This window comes from Ovis canadensis, chromosome 23 (genome assembly GCF_042477335.2).
Source record: "Ovis canadensis isolate MfBH-ARS-UI-01 breed Bighorn chromosome 23, ARS-UI_OviCan_v2, whole genome shotgun sequence".
Taxonomy (NCBI): Eukaryota; Metazoa; Chordata; class Mammalia; order Artiodactyla; family Bovidae; genus Ovis; species Ovis canadensis.
The window spans coordinates 58,558,739-58,579,479 of NC_091267.1; the positions used below are offsets into that span (position 1 = coordinate 58,558,739).

Sequence of the window (20,741 nt, forward strand, 5' to 3'; positions counted from 1 at the left end):
GACAGAAACAGCAAGGACCTAACAGAAGCAGAAGAGATTAACAAGAGGTAGCAAGAATACAAAGAAGAACTGCATAAAAAATGTCTTAGTACAGAATATTGGGCAGAGTTCCCTGTGCTATACAGAAGATCTTTGTTAATTATCTATTTTTTTTCTTTTTGCACAAAAATAGTCCATTTCTTCAAGTGTTCTCCAGCACAAGGAGCTTTATAATATTCTTCTGGGCACACACACAGAAATGTGGTGAAGGTGGAATTGACAGACTTTCTACATCAGGGATGACCGTGATGGTGTGGTCACTCACCTCAAGCAAGACAGCCTGGAGTGTGAAGTCAAGTGGGACTTAGGAAGCATTGCTACAAACAAAGCTAGTGGAGGTGATGGAATTCCACCAGAGCTATGCTGCTGCTGCTGCCAAGTCTCTTCAATCGTGTCCAACTCTATGTGACCCCATAGATGCCAGCCTACCAGGCTCCCCCAACCCTAGGATTCTCCAGGCAAGAACACTGGAGTTGGTTGCCATTTCCTTCTCCAATACATGAAAGCGAAAAGTGAAACTGAAGTCACTCAGTCGTGTCTGACTCTTCGCGACCCCATGGACTGCAGCCTACCAGGCTCCTCTGTCCATGGGGTTTTCCAGGCAGGAGTACTGGAGGGGGTTGCCATTGTCTTCTCCTGTCAAATGCTAAAAGATGATGCTGTTAAAATGCGGCACTTTATATACCAAGAAATTTGGAAGACTTGGCAGTGGCCAGAGGACTGGAATGGTCAGATTTCATTCCAGTTCCAAAGAAAGGCAGTCCCAAAGAATGTTCAGACTACCATACTCATTTCACACACTAGCAAGGTAATGCTCAAAATCCTTCAAGCTAGGCTTCAACAGTATGTGAACATAAATACAAAAGGAGTTCAGAGACAACAGAGAAGGAATGAGCAAATGGGGAGGTCTTCTCTGGTAGAGTTCTACTAATGATGAATGATGGTTTGGCTTTAGACACCCAGAACGAAATGTACAGCATTCCAGAGTCAGAAGATACTAGTTTATGAATTTGATGCTTCACATAGGTTTTGTCTTCTACCATGTACCCACTCCAGAAAAAAAGGAAAAAAAAGGCCTATTAAGTGCTCCAACTAATTTTCTAATCTGGGAGTGAATCCAGTGCCATAAAGAGAGAGTTTTCATTATATCTAAGTGCATGATCACATATTAGATTATTGATTACCTTTCTCATTCAGCTATTCTACTCCTAAAACCTATGGCATGCAGCAATAATCTGATTCTCTACAGATAATAATCGTGATAAACAAAAGATCTTCCACCTACCCCCAAATGTTCTCCAATTGTGGAGATAAAATAAGAGAGGTAAGAGTCTATTGATATGAACCAATAATAATCAAGCTAGCAGGCTCCATACACAAGGAAAATATTGAAGGTCATAAAAGGGTCAGCGTGAGGATGAGTATAGTAAAGAAAGACATCCTTGAAGAGGTCGGTGTTTATGTTTGTAACAATCTTGTGGGTTCTTCTCAGCAGTGACTCAGCAAATTGATTTTAGAAGCCTCTGGCACTTACATCCTGCTGATGGGTTTATAACGAAAATGCTGACGCACTGCTGCTCAGTTGCACTGGGACTGTTGAGTAGCACTACAGAATCGAGTGCGTCATTTCCCTTGAACAATGCATTTCATTCATTGCTTGAAGTGTGACCATTCATGTTGAAAATGAAATTCTGCAGAGTGATCTGCTTGGGAAATTACTCAGAGCTACTCACTTAAAGATCTTGCTATCTTTTGTGGTCCTCAATTAAGGCTCACAAGAACCTCTTGAGGGTAAATTGGTGCCAATCTAAGCATTGAGAGTAGAAGAAAAAGTAATGAAAACCCAAAGCTTGTACGAACTTTCAAAAGTCATCTGTAAGGACTCAAGGGAGCAGCTAAAATTGATTGTAACCTGAACATCTAGAATATTGGTGTAAAGGAAAGAACCATGGACTTGAAATTAGGAAACATTGGTGCTAGTCTTGATTCTGCCTTTAGCTCACTGGATGCTTTGAGATAATATAAAGATATACACATTTTAGACTTAGAAGGAATAACCTAGTTTAAACCTTTTTGTAAAAAAAAAATAGAAAAACATAAGGCATACAAAGAAAAATCTAATAATATCTGGGTTTCTATCATCTCTAATTAAGCCTGTAATTTAATATTTGCATTATCTCTTTTTTAATATACAAATAATTAATATATCATGGATAAGGTGAGTCTTCTGGGACCCCTCACCCAACATACAACCACTGTCATGAATTTAATGAGCTTGATTCTTTGTCTGTTTAAAGCATTCTGTAGATTTGATTTAGTTCAGTTCAATTCGGTTCAGTTGCTCAGTTGTGTCCAACTCTTTGTGACCCCATGAATTGCAGCATGCCAGCCCTCCTTGTCCATCACCAACTCCCAGAATTCACCCAAATTCATGTCCATCGAGTTGGTGATGCCATCCAGCCATCTCATCCTCTGTAGTCCCCTTCTCCTCCTGCCCCCAATCCCTCCCAGCATCAGGGTCTTTTCCAATGAGTCAACTCTTCGCATGAGATGGCCAAAGTACTGGAGTTTGATTACATATATGTTGTTAGAGACAAACATTTTATTACATTTTATGTAATAGGCATCAATGCTATATACAAAGTATTATTCTGAAACTTGCTTCCCCATATATATTTGGATTTTATTTCTGCTACCTTATTGTGTGTTCTCTTTATGCTACTCTAGGTTTACTTCTATTTCCCTTTTTATCAGCAGTCTTTATTGGACTGATATAATTTTCTTTTTCTGCTCTTTTCCCTCATATACTGTTTGGCAAGGTACACAGTTTATTTCTTTTCTTTTAGTGGTTATCTTAAAATTTTCAATATACATATTCTATTACTAATTTTCTAATAAAGTATACATGAAGGATCTTAGTGTACCTCATGCTCCTTAGGTACATAGCTCCTAATTCCCAGTTTTCATACTGTTGATCTCTAGAATTTTAATTCCAACATGTTTTAAACACAAAAGAAAATTTTCTTTATTATTTACAGTAAACATCTATGTGTTTTTACCATCACTATATTCAACTTCTTTGCTCACCAACTTTCTTGAATCCCACTCCTTAGTTCTGAATTTATTATTCTTTTTGATGAATTATAGCCTTTAATAATTCTTGCAGTGAGGATCTGATAGTAATAAACTTAGTCCTTAAATGTCTAAAGATGTCTTCATTTCACACTTACTCTTGAAGGCATAACATTCTATATTCACAATTATTTTCCCATGACACTTTGAACGAATTCTTTTATTAATGAAAAAATGAGCTGTCAAACAGATGCTGTTCTTTTTAGGTAATTTATCTCTTCTCATGGGTTTTACAGTCTATATGTGGACTGTATTTTTTATTTCTCTTGCTGTGTACAACATGGGTCTCCCAAATTGGAAGACTCTTTTAGAAACTTTGGAAATTTTCAGCCATTATTTAGCTCTTTTAGACCCTCTCCTTAATTCTTTATATTTTTCTTATGAAATTCTTATTTTGGCTTATATTGATACTTCTTAGCCTTCAGCTCAGTTTCTCTTTTATTTACTATCACTTTATCTCTTTGCTTCCACACCAGGAACTTTCCTCAATTCTATCTTTCATGTTTCAATTTCTTTGTTTATGTTAGCCTAGTATTGGATCTACTCTCAAGTTTCCCATTCTCCGCTCTTATTTCTTTGAGAAGTTCAAGGATATTGATATTAAAGGATCTTTTTAGATTTCTTTCATTATTTATTTTTCCTAGAATTGGAATTCACCCAGTTTTTTGGTTTCACTCATCTCTTGAAAAGTTCCCTTCGGCACCCTTTTCCGGAAGCCATCTCATGATGGCCTCAGCCTGTGCCTCTCGTGCCATCTGGCTCCACAGGAGGTCTCAGCTCTGCTCTCAGTGTATGTACAAGTAACAGCCTGGAAATCGGGCTCACGTGAGAAACTTGACTTTGGCGGCAGGCTTTGGGAAAGAATCATGTTTCTGGAAGCCACCTGGACAGACAAGATGGGATATTCTAATTTCTATCACAGCCTGAGCTCATTTTGGAGCACACATTCCCATTTGAGGACTTTAGCTGGGTCCTCTACATACAACTAGTCTCATCCCATTGGTGACCATGAGACTTCAGCCTCTGCCTATACCTGTAATTTCCTTTCCTTTTTGGTCCTTGGGTTTTTTCCTTAATATTTAATACAGTTCCATATTTATTTTTAAATAAATAAATTTATTATATTCTATGTGCTTGGAGTTGGACAGGGGGTGTATTATACAGGAACTTTCCTCTACCATGGAAATTTCCTTCATTTTTCAAACAGGGAAACTTAACCCCAGGAAAGCTAGCCAGCTTGCTCAATTCACAACCTAATTATTGCCAATATGTAGATTATAAGGCTCTTTTCCACCTTGAATACATCATATACTGTCTCTTTGCCTCAAGATTTTTGATGTTCAAAATGCAGAGTAATGCCTACCTTGCCTTTTTCAATTTATTATTGAAGGAATTGACATTGCAAATACATGTGAAAGTATTTTGAAAATAAAACATGTAGTCTCATTAATATTTTCATTTTTAAAATTCTATTGTGATGGAAATTGTGAGTAATGTCAATATGCATTACTAAAAAATTACTTCTGAGTTTTCCACTATAGAATTTGCTTTTTTCATATTCCAATACCACTCTCAAAGTTATTAAATAAAAGAAGAACTCTTGGATGGAAGTTGATGCACTACGGTAAATTTATGGAGACTAAGGACAAATGTTATTTTCATATATTTAGCAAACATTTTTTGAATACTAGTCTATACATGCACTTAGGTGTTACCTGGGAAGTAGTAGGTGGATGTTTTCTAAAAAAATAAATAAGCTTTTTATTTTTTAAAAGAGTTTTGGATTGATAGAAAAATTGCAAAGGTAGAGTTCCCATATATTCTATATACATTCCCCCCATCATTGCCTCTAATGCCAGTATAGTACATTTGTCACAATTAATGAGCCAATATTGATCCATCATTATACTTGTATTCAGACTTCCTTAGTTTTGACTTTCTTTCTCTAGGATACAATCCAGGACACCACATTACATTTACTTATCATGTCTTCTTAGGTTCCTCTTCCCTGTGACAAAAAGTCAGACTTTACATTTTTGACCTTGACAGCTTTGAAGGCTACTGGTCAGGAACTTTGCAGAATGTCTCTTAATTGGGGGTTGTCTGATGTTTTTCCCCATGATTAGAGTGGGAATGTGAGTGTCCCGCTTTTGGAGAAAGATCACAGAGGTAAAGTGCCATTCTCATCACTTTATATCAGGGGTACATGAAATCAAGATGACATCATTTTTGATGTCTGAGATAATATTTGTAAGATTTATCAACTGGAAAAGTACTCTTTGTACCTTGTTCATACGTTGCTCATGAACCCTTGTTCATGCCCCAAGAGGGCATACACTATGAGCAGCCCACACATGAAGAATGGAGAGTTCTGTTCTGCCTTCTAAGGGGCTGACTATCCACATAAGTTGTGTGGAATTGTTCTGCATGGGTGATCTGTCTATTTCATACACTTATGTATTCATTTATGAGATTGATGAAAAAGTAATTTCAGTTTTGGATTGAAATAGGAACCTTTATTAATCAAAATAGGAACCTTACATTCAACACATTTTTGCCAAAGAGAAATATTAATAAGTTAGTTTATTCCTATTGCATAAAACCCCTTGTTTCAGGATTAGAGGAACTCTTGGAAAGTATTTTCTGACTACTTCTGGTTGTGGAAGCATTTTCCCTGCAAAAAGTTGTCAAGATATTGAAGAAGTGGTAGTCAGTTGGTGAGAGGTCAAGTGCGTATGGTGGATGAGGCAAAACTTCATAGCCTAATTTGTTCAACTTTTGCAGCCTTGGTTGTGTGACGTGTGATTGGGCATTGTCGTGGAGAACTGGGCCCTTTCTGTTGACCAATTCTGGCTGTAGGTGTTGCAGTTTTCTGAGCATCTCATTGATTTACTGAGCTACTTTTCAGATGTAATGGTTTTGCTGGGATTCAGAAAGCTGTGTTTGATCAGATCAGAAGCAGACCAACAATGACCATGACCTTTTTTTGGTGGAAGTTTGGCTTTGGGAAGTGCTTTGGAGCTTCTTCTCAGTTCAATCACTGAGCTGGTCATTGCCAGTTGTTATGTAAAATCCACTTTTCATTCCACATCACAATCTGATCGAGAAATGGTTTGTTGCTGTTGCATAGAATAAGAGAAGATGGCACTTCAAAATGATAATTTTTTTGATTTGCAGTCAGCAAATACTTACTTACTATGAAAGGGTTCAGAGCATGCCACTTCAGAATATGGCACTTGGGCATATTGATTATTTTGAGCTAAAATACTTGAGAAACAACAAATGCGAGAAGGGCTCTATAAGTTTTGTGTCTACCAGTTTCATCAAGTCTTCATTTTCCTTCTATTTTTAAGAGCTGTGAAATTCTCTAGGCTTATCTTGTATATTTCCTGCCCCAATTCTAAAATCAGCCACATCTCCATGGGGCCCTGGTTCCCTTTGGTAAAGGGATTATTGACTAAAAGAAAACGCTGCATTGAATCATACATGACTAGACATTGTTTTCTTCTTTCATTCACTTATAAAATATTTGATACTTTTCTCTCTGCCAGTCTGGCAGGAATGCTGAGATTAAAGTGAATGGCCTCATAAAGCTATTAGATTTCTTTGAAAGGAATGATTTTCAAAATGAGGATGTATAATTCCTGAAGAAAATTAGGAAATTCCATAAAGATAACAAAAAACTTCATCTATAATTGCCAATTGAGACCATACATCTCTTCTAAATGTGGATCTAATATTGAACTATCAAGTAGAGATTTCTTAAATGCAAGAGCAAATTAACCTGGAAATACACTAAATTTAAAGAATCTCTTTTCTTTAATCAGAACAAAGGGCAAGACCTCAGCAGTTACTAAAAGCTGTTATTGCTGGTTTAAACAAAGAAACTAAAATGTTTATTATTGCAACATATCTTTTTATATGTGCCCAGACTCCAAAGCCTAGTTTTGTTTGTAAGGTTCCCCAACAGAGTGGTTGCTAAGATATGGCAAAAGCCCAAAGGACAACATGCTGAGCCTTTGGAAAAACAGTTTCATTTCTAAAAGCAAGGGATAGATATTGAGGCTTAAAGGGAGTTGATCCTTAGGATAAAGTCATAGCTAATGTAAGGTTTTCAGAATAAAATCTAAGATTTCAGGGAAATCTAGGGACCAATTATGTGATGTTCAAAGGAAACAGAGAATACAAGTGAGCCTTAGTTTTTACCCTATGCTTAAGGCAAATTATTCTACTCGATGTTAGGGAATAAAAATTACGTTTGTTTCTTTCTGTGATCATGATAATGAAGAGGAAGAGAATGAAATGAGGGTGATGAAAACTGGAATTCTAGGCACTTGAGTTCAGAAAAAAGACATAGTGAAGGAATTTGACTTTGGTCTGCTCTCAAAGAGAAAGGGACCAGATCTCATGGGAAGGGTTTCTCATGACCTTTTCTTTGAACTTGATTCTCCCACCTGGATTTCACAGCCAGGTATGCTCATGGATCAACCTTCAAGATGGCAAATTAGTTTCTCAAATGGAGTTTTCCATCCTGAGAGGGCCAGGTGTATGAGCCCTCCTTATCTTCTATCTGCTCAAAGACAAAAATGTCTTATAAGATTTGTAAAAATTTAACCTCTCAGTAATGTGCAAAGGAAAAATAAAAGGAGGAAACAACGTGGCAGAGTGGCAGCCAAGCAGAACCAGAGTGACTGCAGGAAGAATTATCTTCCAACGGTTCTTTCTTGGGCCCCTGAGATGGGCTGTCTGGCTACTTAACAAGAAGCAAATCTCCAATGGGAAAACAACCCTATCTTCATGCACCACTTGATCACTGAAGGAGAACGAGATGCTAAGGAAAGCAGTCTAAGGGGAGGCACTTTAAAAGCAAATCTCCTAGAATGACGGGCCCACTTTAGTGCTCAGTGCTGGTACAGTGAGGACGGACCGAGCGAGCCAGTTTAGCAAACACCTGGACATCGTGTGGCCTCCGTATTCGCGGCCTTCTTTGCCTTGATCACCTGAGAAGGATCTCAAATTCTTATTCCAAATTGTCTCTTTGGTGACACTGGCTACTTTTCTCTAAATCATCGTTTTAAGGCTCAAGAGGAACTGTGAGGTAAGGCAGATCTTTTTTCTTATTTTGTCACCTCTTGCCAACATTTGGAAATTCTTTTCTACCTGTTCATGGAGGACATTACTGGCTTCTGACCTTTTTCTTTTCCTCCCCACTCACAATAAAACACAACATATATATATATATATATATATATATATATATATATATATATATAGAGAGAGAGAGAGAGAGAGAGAGAGAGATGTATAATCATGTTTTTGCTATTAAAACATTTGAGGTACTTGTTACCTAATAATACAGATTATTTGAAAGCCTTTAAGAATAGGATCCTACTTTTCAGGACATAATTGTACAGCTGTTAGTTCATATAGAGCATCTCCCAATCAGTTTACTTTCAACCGCCCTCCATGCTTCAACTCCAACCTCAATTTAGATTACAACATTAAAAAGATCATCATAAAATGTAGCTTTGTACAAGGAGAGGATCTAATTATTCCGCCTTGCCGTACAAGCCTAATAAATTATGCAGTTTTGCCCGCAGTATTTCACCTGAGAGAATGAGTGTGTTAAACACCATAGTGAATGAATTCTCCAATCAGCCTGTATAGATGCCAGAGTCACAAATGTTTAGTTCCACAATCTGAAATTTGGTTTTATGGCACTTGAAGAGTGAGTGTTAATAATTCCCTCTCTTTTTGGTTTTATTTTTGGTTGGGGTTGAGAATATGCACTATCCTGAAGGGACTTGTATGCACATAGAATACACTACATGTGATAATTGTGATATATTTAATAATGTCCAGAGGGCATGCTGTCACCTAATTATTTGCATATTATTCCAGAATGGTAATGAAAAACTAAAGGGAATCCACCAAGAGTTCAAACAAGTTTATTTGGGACAAATGATTATCAGCCTCCTGAGGCTCCCATCAGTAGAACAAGAGGGCATATTTACAGCTTTATCTGTGCATGTGGGTGAAGGTGAAGGTGAAGATGAAGTCGCTCAGTCGTGTCCGACTCTTTGCGACCCTGTGGACTATAGCCTACCAGGCTCCTCCATCCATGGGATTCTCCAGGCAAGAATACTGGAGTGGGTTGCCATTTCCTTCTCCAGGGGATCTTCCCGACCCAGGGGTCGAACCCAGGTCTCCCGCATTGGAGGCAGACGCTTTAACCTCTGAGCCACCAGGGAAGCCTATATGGGAGGGAGTTCCAAAATCTATTCTAACTGTTCAGGTTTGATGGGTTGTAGAATGGAAACCGTCTGGTCTACCTGATGGTTTGCTCTACCGTCACTGTATGTGATGTCAGGGCTTGCAAGTGCTGCTCTGTGTTGACTGTGGAAAATTCTGACAGGTCTGATGGAGGGTTGATGATCCCCTGAGGGCACTTTATGGTGGTGGTGGGTTTAGGTTTTGTGTAAGGGTAGGTTTAAAAGTAATGGCATTAAGTGTGCAATCTTATTTTGTCTTATTAATAACACTCTCTGCTGCTGCTGCTGCTGCTAAGTCTCTTCAGTCATGTCCAACTCTGTGCGACCCCATAGATGGCAGCCCACCAGGCTTCCCCAACCCTGGGATTCTCCAGGCAAGAACACTGAAGTGGGTTGCCATTTCCTTCTCCAATGGATAAAAGTGAAAGGTGAAAGTGAAGTCGTTTAGTCATGTCCGTCTCTTGGTGACCTCATGGACTGCAGCCTACCAGGCTCCTCCATCCATGGGATTTTCCAGGCAAGAGTACTGGAGTGGGGTGCCATTGCCTTCTCCGAATAACACTCTCTAAAGTAAGGCAAATACTAAAACTTTATTATGACTAAAAATCTAAATGCAAATTGGCCTTCATGATACAAGAAAGATAATCAATGAATCATTGCCTTATATTCAGATTGACTGGCTGATGTCAAGGCAAATTTTATTGGACATATAAGCCATGATTTTGTATCAGTGAGCCAAATTCAATCAATACATTTGCATCAATTAAAAGCTACTTCCACTTTTTAAACCTCTACTTGAGGTTTTAAAACACCTTTACCAGTAAGGCATCTACCCTATTACTTTCCAGAAATCCTCTCTACCATATGCACCATCTATACTAATTTTGCATGAGGAGAAAATGTGAGGCAAGGAGAAGTGAGAAGTAGGGAGTGGTTTGCCGAGAGGAGATAACTTGCCTTGGGTAGCAGTCCCATGAGCTTTGCCCAGACCACCTTGATAAGATGTAGGTGTGTGCATGTGTGCTAAGTTGCTTCTGCTGCTGCTGCTGCTAAGCCGCTTCTGTCATGTCTGACTCTGTGTGACCCCATAGATGGCAGCCCACCAGGCTCCCCCATCCCTGGGATTCTCCAGGCAAGAACACTGGAGTGGGTTGCCATTTCCTTCTCCAATGTATGAAAGTGAAAAGTGAAAGTGAAGTCCCTCAGTCGTGTCCAGCTCTTAGGGACCCCCTGGATTGCTGCCCACCAGGCTCCTCCATCCATGGGATTTTCCAGGCAAGAGTACTAGAATGGGGTGCCATTGCCTTCTCCGAAGTTGCTTCAGTTGTGTCCAATTCTTCGCGACCCTATGAACTGTAGACCACCAGGCTCCTCTGTCCATGGGAATTCTCCAGGCAAAAATGCTGGAGTGGGTTGCCGTGCCCTCCTCAAGGGGATCTTCCTGACCCAGGGGTCAAATCTGCATCTCTCATGTCGTCTCCTGCATTGGCAGGCAGGATCTTTACATAGCACCACCTGGGAAGCCCATGAGATGTAGGTATTGAGGCATAATTATGGTCCTGACCATGATCAAAACAAGGCGAGAACTGAGGGCTGGCACTCGGTGCTGGGCTTGGAGACCACTCCATCTCAAGATCCTGTTCCCCAGTATGCCAGTACTCCCGTATCCTAGCATCAGGGGGCCCAGAACATCCCCTGGTGGCACGAACTGTCAGGCAGCTTGGAGGGTCAGAGATCTGCATTACCATTCATCTGCAATGGGTGATATTCTCATGTTAACAGGCTAATGGTGTTTTAGGTATGAGGTGTACAAGTATAGGTGGCATATACTTGGAGCCAGGGGATGTGAAGGATAGGCTGGAATGTTCTTTTATCAATTACCTGACAAAGAATCTTTAACAACTTCATGTTGTAAGCTGCAAAACATTTTGTTATAGTCGACCAAATTATCTGAAGATTGAAGGAGTAGAAAGAGCTGGACATTGGCATTTGTTGAACAGAGTAATATAATGAGGGCTGTGGGGGTTAAACACAGAAGTAGAGAAAAGGTCATTGCCTTTGTGGTGCTTATGAACCCTTGATGGAAAAATAGATTGAGTAGGTGCCATTCAAAGACACAGGGCTAAGATCTCACTGCTTACATTGAAGCTAAAATCCTAGCACTAGAGAACCAACTCTGACTTTATAAATCTTTTGAATCTTTCATGTATTAAAAACATGAAGGTACTATGGAATACATCAGAGAGCAAAGCGTTAATATGTAGATTACTGGCTGGACCTATTCATTAATTTATTCCACAAATATTAAAGTGATCACTTCATATAAGTGACTCCTTGAGATCTCAGCAAGGGAATCTGTTATAGAACCCCTCTAAGGAGACAGGGATATGGGAAGAGAGAGGGACCTTCCCAGAGAAGAGCTGAGAGGAAGAGCCATGGTTTAGAGCGTGGGTGCTGACTCAGACTTCTACTTGTAGCAGAAGGACCACCATCAAAGTGTGAGACAGGAAGACAATTTGGAGAGGCTGGGAGGGACGGAAAGACCATGGAAATAGAGGAGCAAGATGTATTGTTTTATCTACATATGTGACATAGTAGTCATTCAAAACAGAATTGATCTTTATATCAATGTTTAGAAGACAATTCTAATAGGCCAGATAGGGATAAGATTAAGTTCTGAACTTCCCCACAAAATATTCCATGTGGCTTATGCTAGTCACTAGAGAACATACTTTTCTGAGAGGCTGTGACATGAGAATTCTCAATGAAACAAGTTCCAACAATAATCCTTTGGGAAAAAATTTAGTACAGGCACATACACACACAAACACGAACTTAACTTTATAAGGACCCTTGTCTGTAGCTAGTCTTAATAGGCAATAAATTGTAAACAATTTTATTGCATTTTATTTCAACTTGAAAATTCCATGATTATATTGTTTTTATAGGCCTTTCTTATTTATAATTGTATGTCTGTGGCAATTTACTTACTTCCTAGGCAGTATTACTTTCCTTGACCTTGTGTGTTTTAAGGAAGGCTGAATTGCTACACTTCAAAGACAAAAATAATTTGAGCAGTTGAGCACTATAAGCAGCTTCTGTGAGGTGCAGATTTGGGGTGTTCTTCAACTCAAGTTTCACGAAGGGGTTTTGCACATACATTGAGCTAATACTGAGGATACTGAGTTGATTAATTATCAGATCAATAATCTACAAACTGTGAGTATGCAGGAAACCAGAGACTGTTGGCTTTTCAATCCATTCTGGAAATAAGGGTCTTTAAGTGGACTTTCAGAGCGTTCTGGTTCAGTGAGTCAATAATTCCCATCATATCAGAGAAAATGTATTACCTCTATAGGTCATGGAACGCCTGGGGGATGTTCTTCAGTAATCAAGTCCCCTGCATAGCAGATTGTGCCTTAACTTCATAGTCTGCTCTGGGACTTAATTGGTAAATAACACAGAGTTGGGCCCATTTTATCTACAAGAGATTATCTGAATGCTCTGGAGAAAATGGTGAGGCTTTACAAGTGTTTCAGGCAGGAGAGAAATAAAAGAGTCACTCTGGGCAAAGATTCATGTGCTATTCTCTGAAGTGAATATTTCTATACTTTAATTGGAGGAAAGAAAAAATAATAAGGATGGAAGAGAAAGTTAGGAGGGATAGAAGGAAGGAAAGAGAAAGGAAAATAAACCTAATGGTGTATGTGTGTGTGTGTGTGTGTGTGTGTGTGTGTGTAGTTGAAAGTCCAAAGTTGATATCAGCATCTAAAATGGCAAGTTTATCCATAATACTTCATCGAGTCAAAAGTTTGAACAGCAGACTTCAAACAATAAAAAGAGAATTTTTGGTTAAGAAGTTGAGCCTGCTGCATGTAAATATAGACAGAATTAAAACTAGAACATGGAGCATTTCTACAGACTTAAGAGGCCTCCCAGGTAACTCAGTGGTAAAGAATCTCCCTGCAATGCAGAAAACACAAGTTTAATCCCTGGGTCAGGAAGATGCCCTGGAGGAGGGCACGGCAACCCACTCCAGTATTCTTGCTGGGAAAACCCCATGGACAGAAGAGCCTGGAAGGCTATGGTCCATGGGATCACAGAGTTGGATACCACTGAAGGGACTGAGCATGCACGCATGCAAGAGAATCATACATTTCATGACAGAAATTACTCAAGGGTAGTTGGAAATACCTCTAGTATTGCCTTATGCAAACAGACAAGCAACAAAAACCTGGCTATGCCCAGAATATTTCTTTAATAATAATTAACATTCACAGAGTCCCTTAGAATCTACAAGGTATTTTATAGCAATTACTGCAGTTAATTTCCACAATAACCCTGTGAATTCAAATATTACATTTCTTATTTTACAGCCAAGGGAACTGCTGCCCAAGAAGGGAAGGTGGCTTTTCCCAAGGTCACTCAGAAGTCAGTTATAAAACTGGAACCCAAAGCCAGATCTTTGACTGTAGACTGTCTGTCCAATCTCAGCCTCTGTCTTCATAGCCGTGGATCCCTCTGCAAACAGCTACGTCTGTAACAAGGTAGAGATGTAACTATATGGAAGGCAGAATATGTACTTGACACAAGCTCATGGGCACCTAAGTTGTTCTTTCAACCAACATACAAACTTGAGCTTGAAGGTCTAGAATTTCAACAATTTTTTAAAAAGACAACTAAAATAGAGAGAGCATTTTCCCCTTAAGTACAATCACTTAACGTATTTCTAAGAAAGAAAGTGAAGCTGCTCAGTTGTGTCTGACTCTTTGCGAACCCATGGACTGTAGCCCACCAGGCTCCTCCATCCAAGGGATTTTCCAGGCAAGAATACTGGACTGGGTTGCCATTGCCTTCTCCAGGAGATCTTCCCAACCCAGGGATTGAAGCCAGCTCTTCCACACCACAGGCAGACTCTTTACTGTCTGAGCCACCAGGAAGTTACCTATTTCTAACTTTCTTCATAGTAAAACTTTGTCACCATAGTCAAAGTCTAAAAATAAAACCACAGGTCAGGTGTGACTCTGGTTGTGGACATTTGTTGTCTGAGAGATGCTAAGACAGGGTGAAGGCAGTACAGGTGGCCAGCTGAAGTTGTTACAAGATCCTTGGTGTAAGACCTAGGGTCAGGTTCTGTGAGGGAAATGATGATGAGCAGATCACAGCCTCTGCTCTCAAAGGAACCAATGCTCTATCGAGAAACACACCCGCGCAAATGGAGAGAGGAGAAAAGGTAGGGGAAGTGAGGAAGTTTGTGCCCAATTTGAGGATCGGAAAATGTGTCAATTTTTCAACCACAGGGCTTGTCTTGGAGAACAATGGAGAGGGAACCTGGAGAAAGAGAAAGACTGAAATGCCAGACTGAGAAGTTGGATTTTATGCCGAGAATAGTATACGTTGTGATGATAGAGTGGGAGGAGGGCATAGTGAAAGTGCTTTAGAAAAGGCACATATAGAAGGAGTCCAGAGAATCAATCAGATAGAAAGAGCTAGGGAGAGACCTGTTGGGAAGATATGATGGTATTCCAAGGTAAGATAGCATGAACATGAAATACCAATAAAAGTCAATTACTATCATTATGATATCGACCATTATTTTTAATAAGAAGCATTTCCAGGACTCCCTCTGAATTGCTTTGTAGTATACTATTTAAAATGGATTTTGAGAAATACTAGTGCCTCTGGATATTGACAAGTGTTTAAAAAGAAAAAAACACCTGTGATCAAAGTGTACAGAATTTGTGGGTGAAACCAAGTCTTTAAATTTTACAGCAGAATTTAGGAAAGAAGTTAATATGTAAAACATACATTTTAATTTCTGAAGGATGATAGAGAATGCTGAGTTTCCTAAATGCCTTGACTAATTAGGATCCCTCCCCTTCTTTTTGCAGCAAGGCATCTTTCACTATTGACACCCTGAATCAAAGATTAGTTTTGACTGGAGATAAGAAACCTAGGTTCTGGTTTTGTAGAGACTAAAGGTGTGACCTTGGACATCTAGGGGCCTCAGTTTCCTCATTCATCTTGCTATCCTAGTTTGGTCAAGAAGATAGCAGGAGACAGTAGTGGAAATATTGAGATAGTTATTCATTCGACTTCTTGAGACAATTACTAATTAGTGGCCACCATGCCCACTGCTCTTGAGACAATTTGCTACATTTCTCTAAAAGCTCAGGAAATTACCTTCTGGAAGCAAATTAAGCATTGGGCTTCTCCCTTAACTTAAAGTATACTGCAGATCATGTAAGCATGAATGTCTCAGAATGGCAGACATGAAAGCCCAACATAGTCAGACATCTTCCTTTTCACTACTGCACATCTCACCTCCCCAGATAATCCTTGCAGGTAACCTCCAAGTGTTGTCCTAGGGAAGGATGCTGAAGTTTTATGCTAAGACCTAAGATCTACCAAGTAGAAATGTTCAGGAAAAAATGGCTATTTTAGACTCTCAGATCAAAGTAAGTATCACTCCCCTCATGAGAAAGTATCACTTCTCTCAACTTTAACACAAATTAAAATAGGGCTTTATTTACAGAGGTAATAATCCAAGGGGGTAACTGTTTTAAAAAGCAAAGAGAAGCCTTAATCATATATACTGACTGTGTGTGGCAGTGAAGGAGGCATCTTGTAGCTTATCCGAATATAGTCTGGTGGTCCACAGAGGGTTTCATTTTCAGCTAGCCCTTGGTTTGCATTTTAGCTCTGCTACCTACTACCTATGTGACTTTAGCCAAATTATTTAAATTCCCATCTGTAATATGGCACCTACTGGATGAGACCGTACTGTGTATAAACTAGTATAAAGCTTGGAAAGCAGTACTCTACATATGATAAGTATTCAATAAATGTTAGTCTTTTTATCACTATTATTTTATTATCAATTCAATTTCCAACATTCCTCAACACAAAGGAAGAAACAAAGACTGAGAACTGATGTGACAAAAATCTGCTTAAGAAATTTTACCTTCCAAGATAACTGAAAATATTTTCCTTCCTCCCCCTGCCCTGCCTGAGTTATAACTTCTTTCTGATGCTGTTAATTAGAGAACAGAAACATCAGAGAAAGTCTATTTCACTTTGACTTGTCTAGGAGGAGCTTCCATGACCTCCACCTGGGTTCAGAGGTCAAAGTTAACCTTTATTATAGTACCAAGTAGTCTATTTGCAAACCACACAGCTGATATACTCTCCAAGGGACCGCAGCACATGTGGGGGAAATGCTGCCTCTCTCTTCTTAGTCGCCTGATTCTGGCCAGGGGCTCAACACACAGCAGCTTCCTCCTATAGAACAGCAACCAATCTTAGACCAAAACAACAAAAGAGGAGAGTTGCATGGAGTTGAAAGTAAAGAATGGAGTAATTTGCAGGGTACAGCACAGCTATCTAAATTCTGTATAATTTCAGATGATATTTTTGTATCTTTATGGGGAAGCTCTGATGTTAAGAAAACAAAAATTGTGTATTTCCAGTTGTATCCTGTATCTGTCTTCAAGCCACCTGCCTCTTCTTCTCTTCCTCTTCTTTTTCTTAAAATGTCCTCTTCTTAGTCTTTGCATCTCCTTTCAGGTCTCCCTCCTCTGTTTCCTCTTCTTTCTTCTCCATATAGTTATCATCATCAACACTGTTGACTTTCATTCAGCACTTACTATTTGCCAGAAACTGCCGTTCTCAATATGCAATACATTTTTAAATCAGTCTACAAAAATGCAACTTATAGAACAACATACTTTCTCTTTTAATTTATTTATTTTAATTGGAAAATAATTGCTTTGCAATATTGTAATGGTGTTTGCCATACATCAGCATGAATTGGCCACAGGTATACATGTGTCCGCCCATCCTGAATCCCTCCTCCCACCTCCCTCCCTACCCCATCCCTCTGGGTTGTCCCAGAGCACTGGCTTTGGGGGCTCGTCTTCATACATCAAACTTTCATGACCATCAAACTGGTCATCTGTTTTACATATGGTAAAATACACGTCTCAGTGCTATTCTATCAAATCATCCCACCCTCACTTTCTCCCACTGAGTCCAAAAGTCTGTTCTTTGCATCTGTGTCTTCTTTGCTGTCCTGTATGTAGGATCGTCATTACCATCTTTCTAAATTCCATATATATGTGTTAATATACAGTATTTGTCTTTCTCTTTCTGACTTACTTCACTCTGTGTAATAGGCTCCAGGTTCATCCACCTCATTAGAACTAACTCAGATGCATTCTTTATTTTATAGCTGAATAATATTCCATGTGTATATGTACAACAACTTCCTTATCCATTCATCTACCAATGGACATCTAGGTTGTTTCCATGTCCTAGCTATTGTAAATAGTGCTGCAGTGAACACTGGCATTCATGCATCTCTTTCAGTTCTGGTTTCCTTGGTGTGTATGCCCAGCTGAGGGATTGCTGGGTCACATGGCAGTTCTATTCCCAGCTTTTTAAAGAAACCCCACACTGTTCTGCATAGTTGCTGTACCAGTTTGCATTCCCACCAACAGTCTAAGAGGGTTACTTTTTCTCCACATCCTCTCCAACATTTATTTTTTGTAGACTTTTTGATGATGGCCATTCTGACTGGCATGAGATGATACTTCATTGTGGTTCTGATTTACATTTCTCTAATAATGAGTGATGTTGAGCATCTTTTCTTATGTTTATTAGCCATCTGCATGTCTTCTTTGGAGAAATGTCTGTTTAGGTCTTTGGCCCACTTTCTGATTGGGTTGTTTGTTTCCCTGGTATTGAGCTGCATGAGCTGCTTGTATATTTTGGAGATTAATTCTTTGTCAGGTGTTTCATTTGCTCTTATTTTCTCACATTCTGGGGGCTGTCTTTTCACCTTGCTTATGGTTTCCTTCATTGTACAAAACTTTTTAAGTTTAATTAGGTCCCATTTGTTTATTTTTGCTTTTATTCCCATTATTCTAAGAGATGAGGCATAGAGGATCTTGCTGTGATTTATGTACTTGAGTGTTCTGCCTATGCTTTCCTCCAAGAGTTTTATAGTTTCTGGTCTCACATTTAGGTTTTTTAATCCATTTTGAGTTTACTTTTGTGTACAGTGTGAGAAGGTGTTCTACTTTCATTCTTTTACATGTAGTTGGCCAGATTCCCCAGCAGCACTTGTTGAAAAGACTGTCTTTTCTCCATTGTATATTTTTGCCTCTGTTGTCAAAGATAAGGTGTTCATAGGTACATGGATTTATCTCTGGACTTTCTATTTTGTTGCATTGATCTGTATTTCTGTCTTTGTTCCAGTACCATACTATCTTGATGACTGTAGCTTTGTAGTATAGTCTGATGTTAAAAGGTTGATTCCTTCAGTTCCATCCTTCTTTCTCAAGATTTCTTTGGCTATTTGGGGTTTTGTGTTTCCATACAAATTGTGACATGTTTCGTTCTAGTTCTGTGAAAAATACCTTTGGTAGTTTGATAGGGATTGCATTGAATCTATAGATTGCTTTGGGTAGTATACTCATTTTCATTATATTGATTCTTCCAGCCCAAGAACATGGTATTTCTCCATCTATTTGGAAACAGCACACTTTCTGAACAAGAGAAAAATAAACCAAAAGGCTGGTGCCCAAAGGCTGAAAAATCTTCAATGACAGAGCATTGTGAAGTGGGTCAAGTTTAGATATGCTTCATGCATCTCAGTGGAAATGGCTTTTCCTACAGCATAAAGAGGCAGTGTAAATGGAATTTGTATTGTTACCCCAATGCTAATATATTCTTTTGCAAATGGTGAATGCATTTGATTATGTATGCATGTGGATTTGATATATCCACTTGAAAACAAGCTTAATATTCTTTTAAATAACTTATTTTAATTAAATCATATACCAGAATTCACTCTTGTGCATATTCCTATGATGGCATTCTTCAATAATTATCCTGGGGTGAAAAAGCAAAAAGTGAAATGTGGTATTTATTCAACTTTATATATATATATATATATATATATATATATATATATATATATATATATATATTTATGTTCCAACATAGATCAAACTTTTGCATATATGTTATTTTAATTTTGTATAATGCACAAGTCAATATTATTTGTGAAAACATACCACAAACCATATTCCCTGGACTTAGTTTGCACACTGCAAGAAACTATTGCAAGTCTATGTGATAGGAAGTGTGACTATATTATGGTTTTGAAGACTATATTTAGATTTTTGAAGTTCAGCAGAACCGGTTTTTAATCTAGGCCCTGTAATTTCCTAGCTGTGTGATCCTGGGCAAGTTCTGCATAACATTCTTCAAATTTCCTCTTTGGTAAAGATGGGAGTAATAATAGCCACTTTTCACAACTATTGTGAAGGTTAAATGAGAAAGTGTATGAAAAGGCCTAGCACACAGTACACATTCAGCAAAAGCTAGCTTCCTTCCTCCAGCATGACTTCCATTTATTGTAGTAATGGTCCACAATCTATATCTCTACTTTTATCAACATTTATCTATATAATCTAACATATATATGTGCATATGTGTCCATAAATACAGAGGTATATATGTGTATATGTGCGTGTTCACACCCACACATCTATCTATACCCATAAGCAATCATGCTTATAATAAAACACATGTGTGTACCACCCCACTCTATACCTTCAGCATAAAGTCAAACCTAAGGAGGTATGAAATACTCACATATACTCACTTTAATTCACAGGTCACCTTCCCTAGGGGGTCAGATGATAAAGAATCTGCCCACCATGCAGGAGATCTGGGTTCTGTCCCTGTGTCCAGAAGATCCCCTGGAGCAGGGAATGGCTATCCACTCCAGTATTCTTGCCTAGAGAATTCCATGGATAGAGGAGCCCACTTGGCTTCAGTCCATGGAGTTGCAAAGAGTCAGGCACGACTGAGCAACTAACACAACACACACACACATACACGCACACACACACCTCCCTGCCATAGGTGTATGCTAGCTCCATCTAGTGGAGGTTCCCACTTTCTGTCCCATAGTGTTTCCTTGTGCTGCTCCAGCCATTGCCCAACTCACCATTTTGCAAGCTGCCTGCATCATCATGGGCCTCCCAGGTGGTGCTAGTGGTAAAGAATCTGCCTGCCAATGCTGGAGACATAAGAGACGTAGGTTCAATCCCTGAGTCAGGAAGATCGCCTGGAGGAGGGCATGGCAGCCCACTACAGTAGTCTTGCCTGGGGAATCCCCTGGACGGAGGGGCTTGGCAGTCTACAGTCTGTAGGGTCACAAAAAGTCAAACGTCACTGAAGTGACAGCACGTTCCATCATCCTAAGAAACAACTATGCTTAAAAGA

General features: G+C 39.1%; 1 protein-coding gene across 1 annotated transcript in view; it reads left to right on the forward strand.

Moving 5' to 3' along the window:
* The first annotated feature begins 7,833 nt into the window (after positions 1–7,833).
* The window catches only part of SLC14A2 (solute carrier family 14 member 2), a 495,750-nt gene continuing 482,842 nt past the window's right edge, over positions 7,834–20,741 (forward strand). Inside the window, exon 1 of the mRNA XM_069569056.1 lies at positions 7,834–8,269. The gene's annotated coding sequence lies outside the window, so the exon portion shown is untranslated. The remainder of the gene's footprint in view (positions 8,270–20,741) is intronic.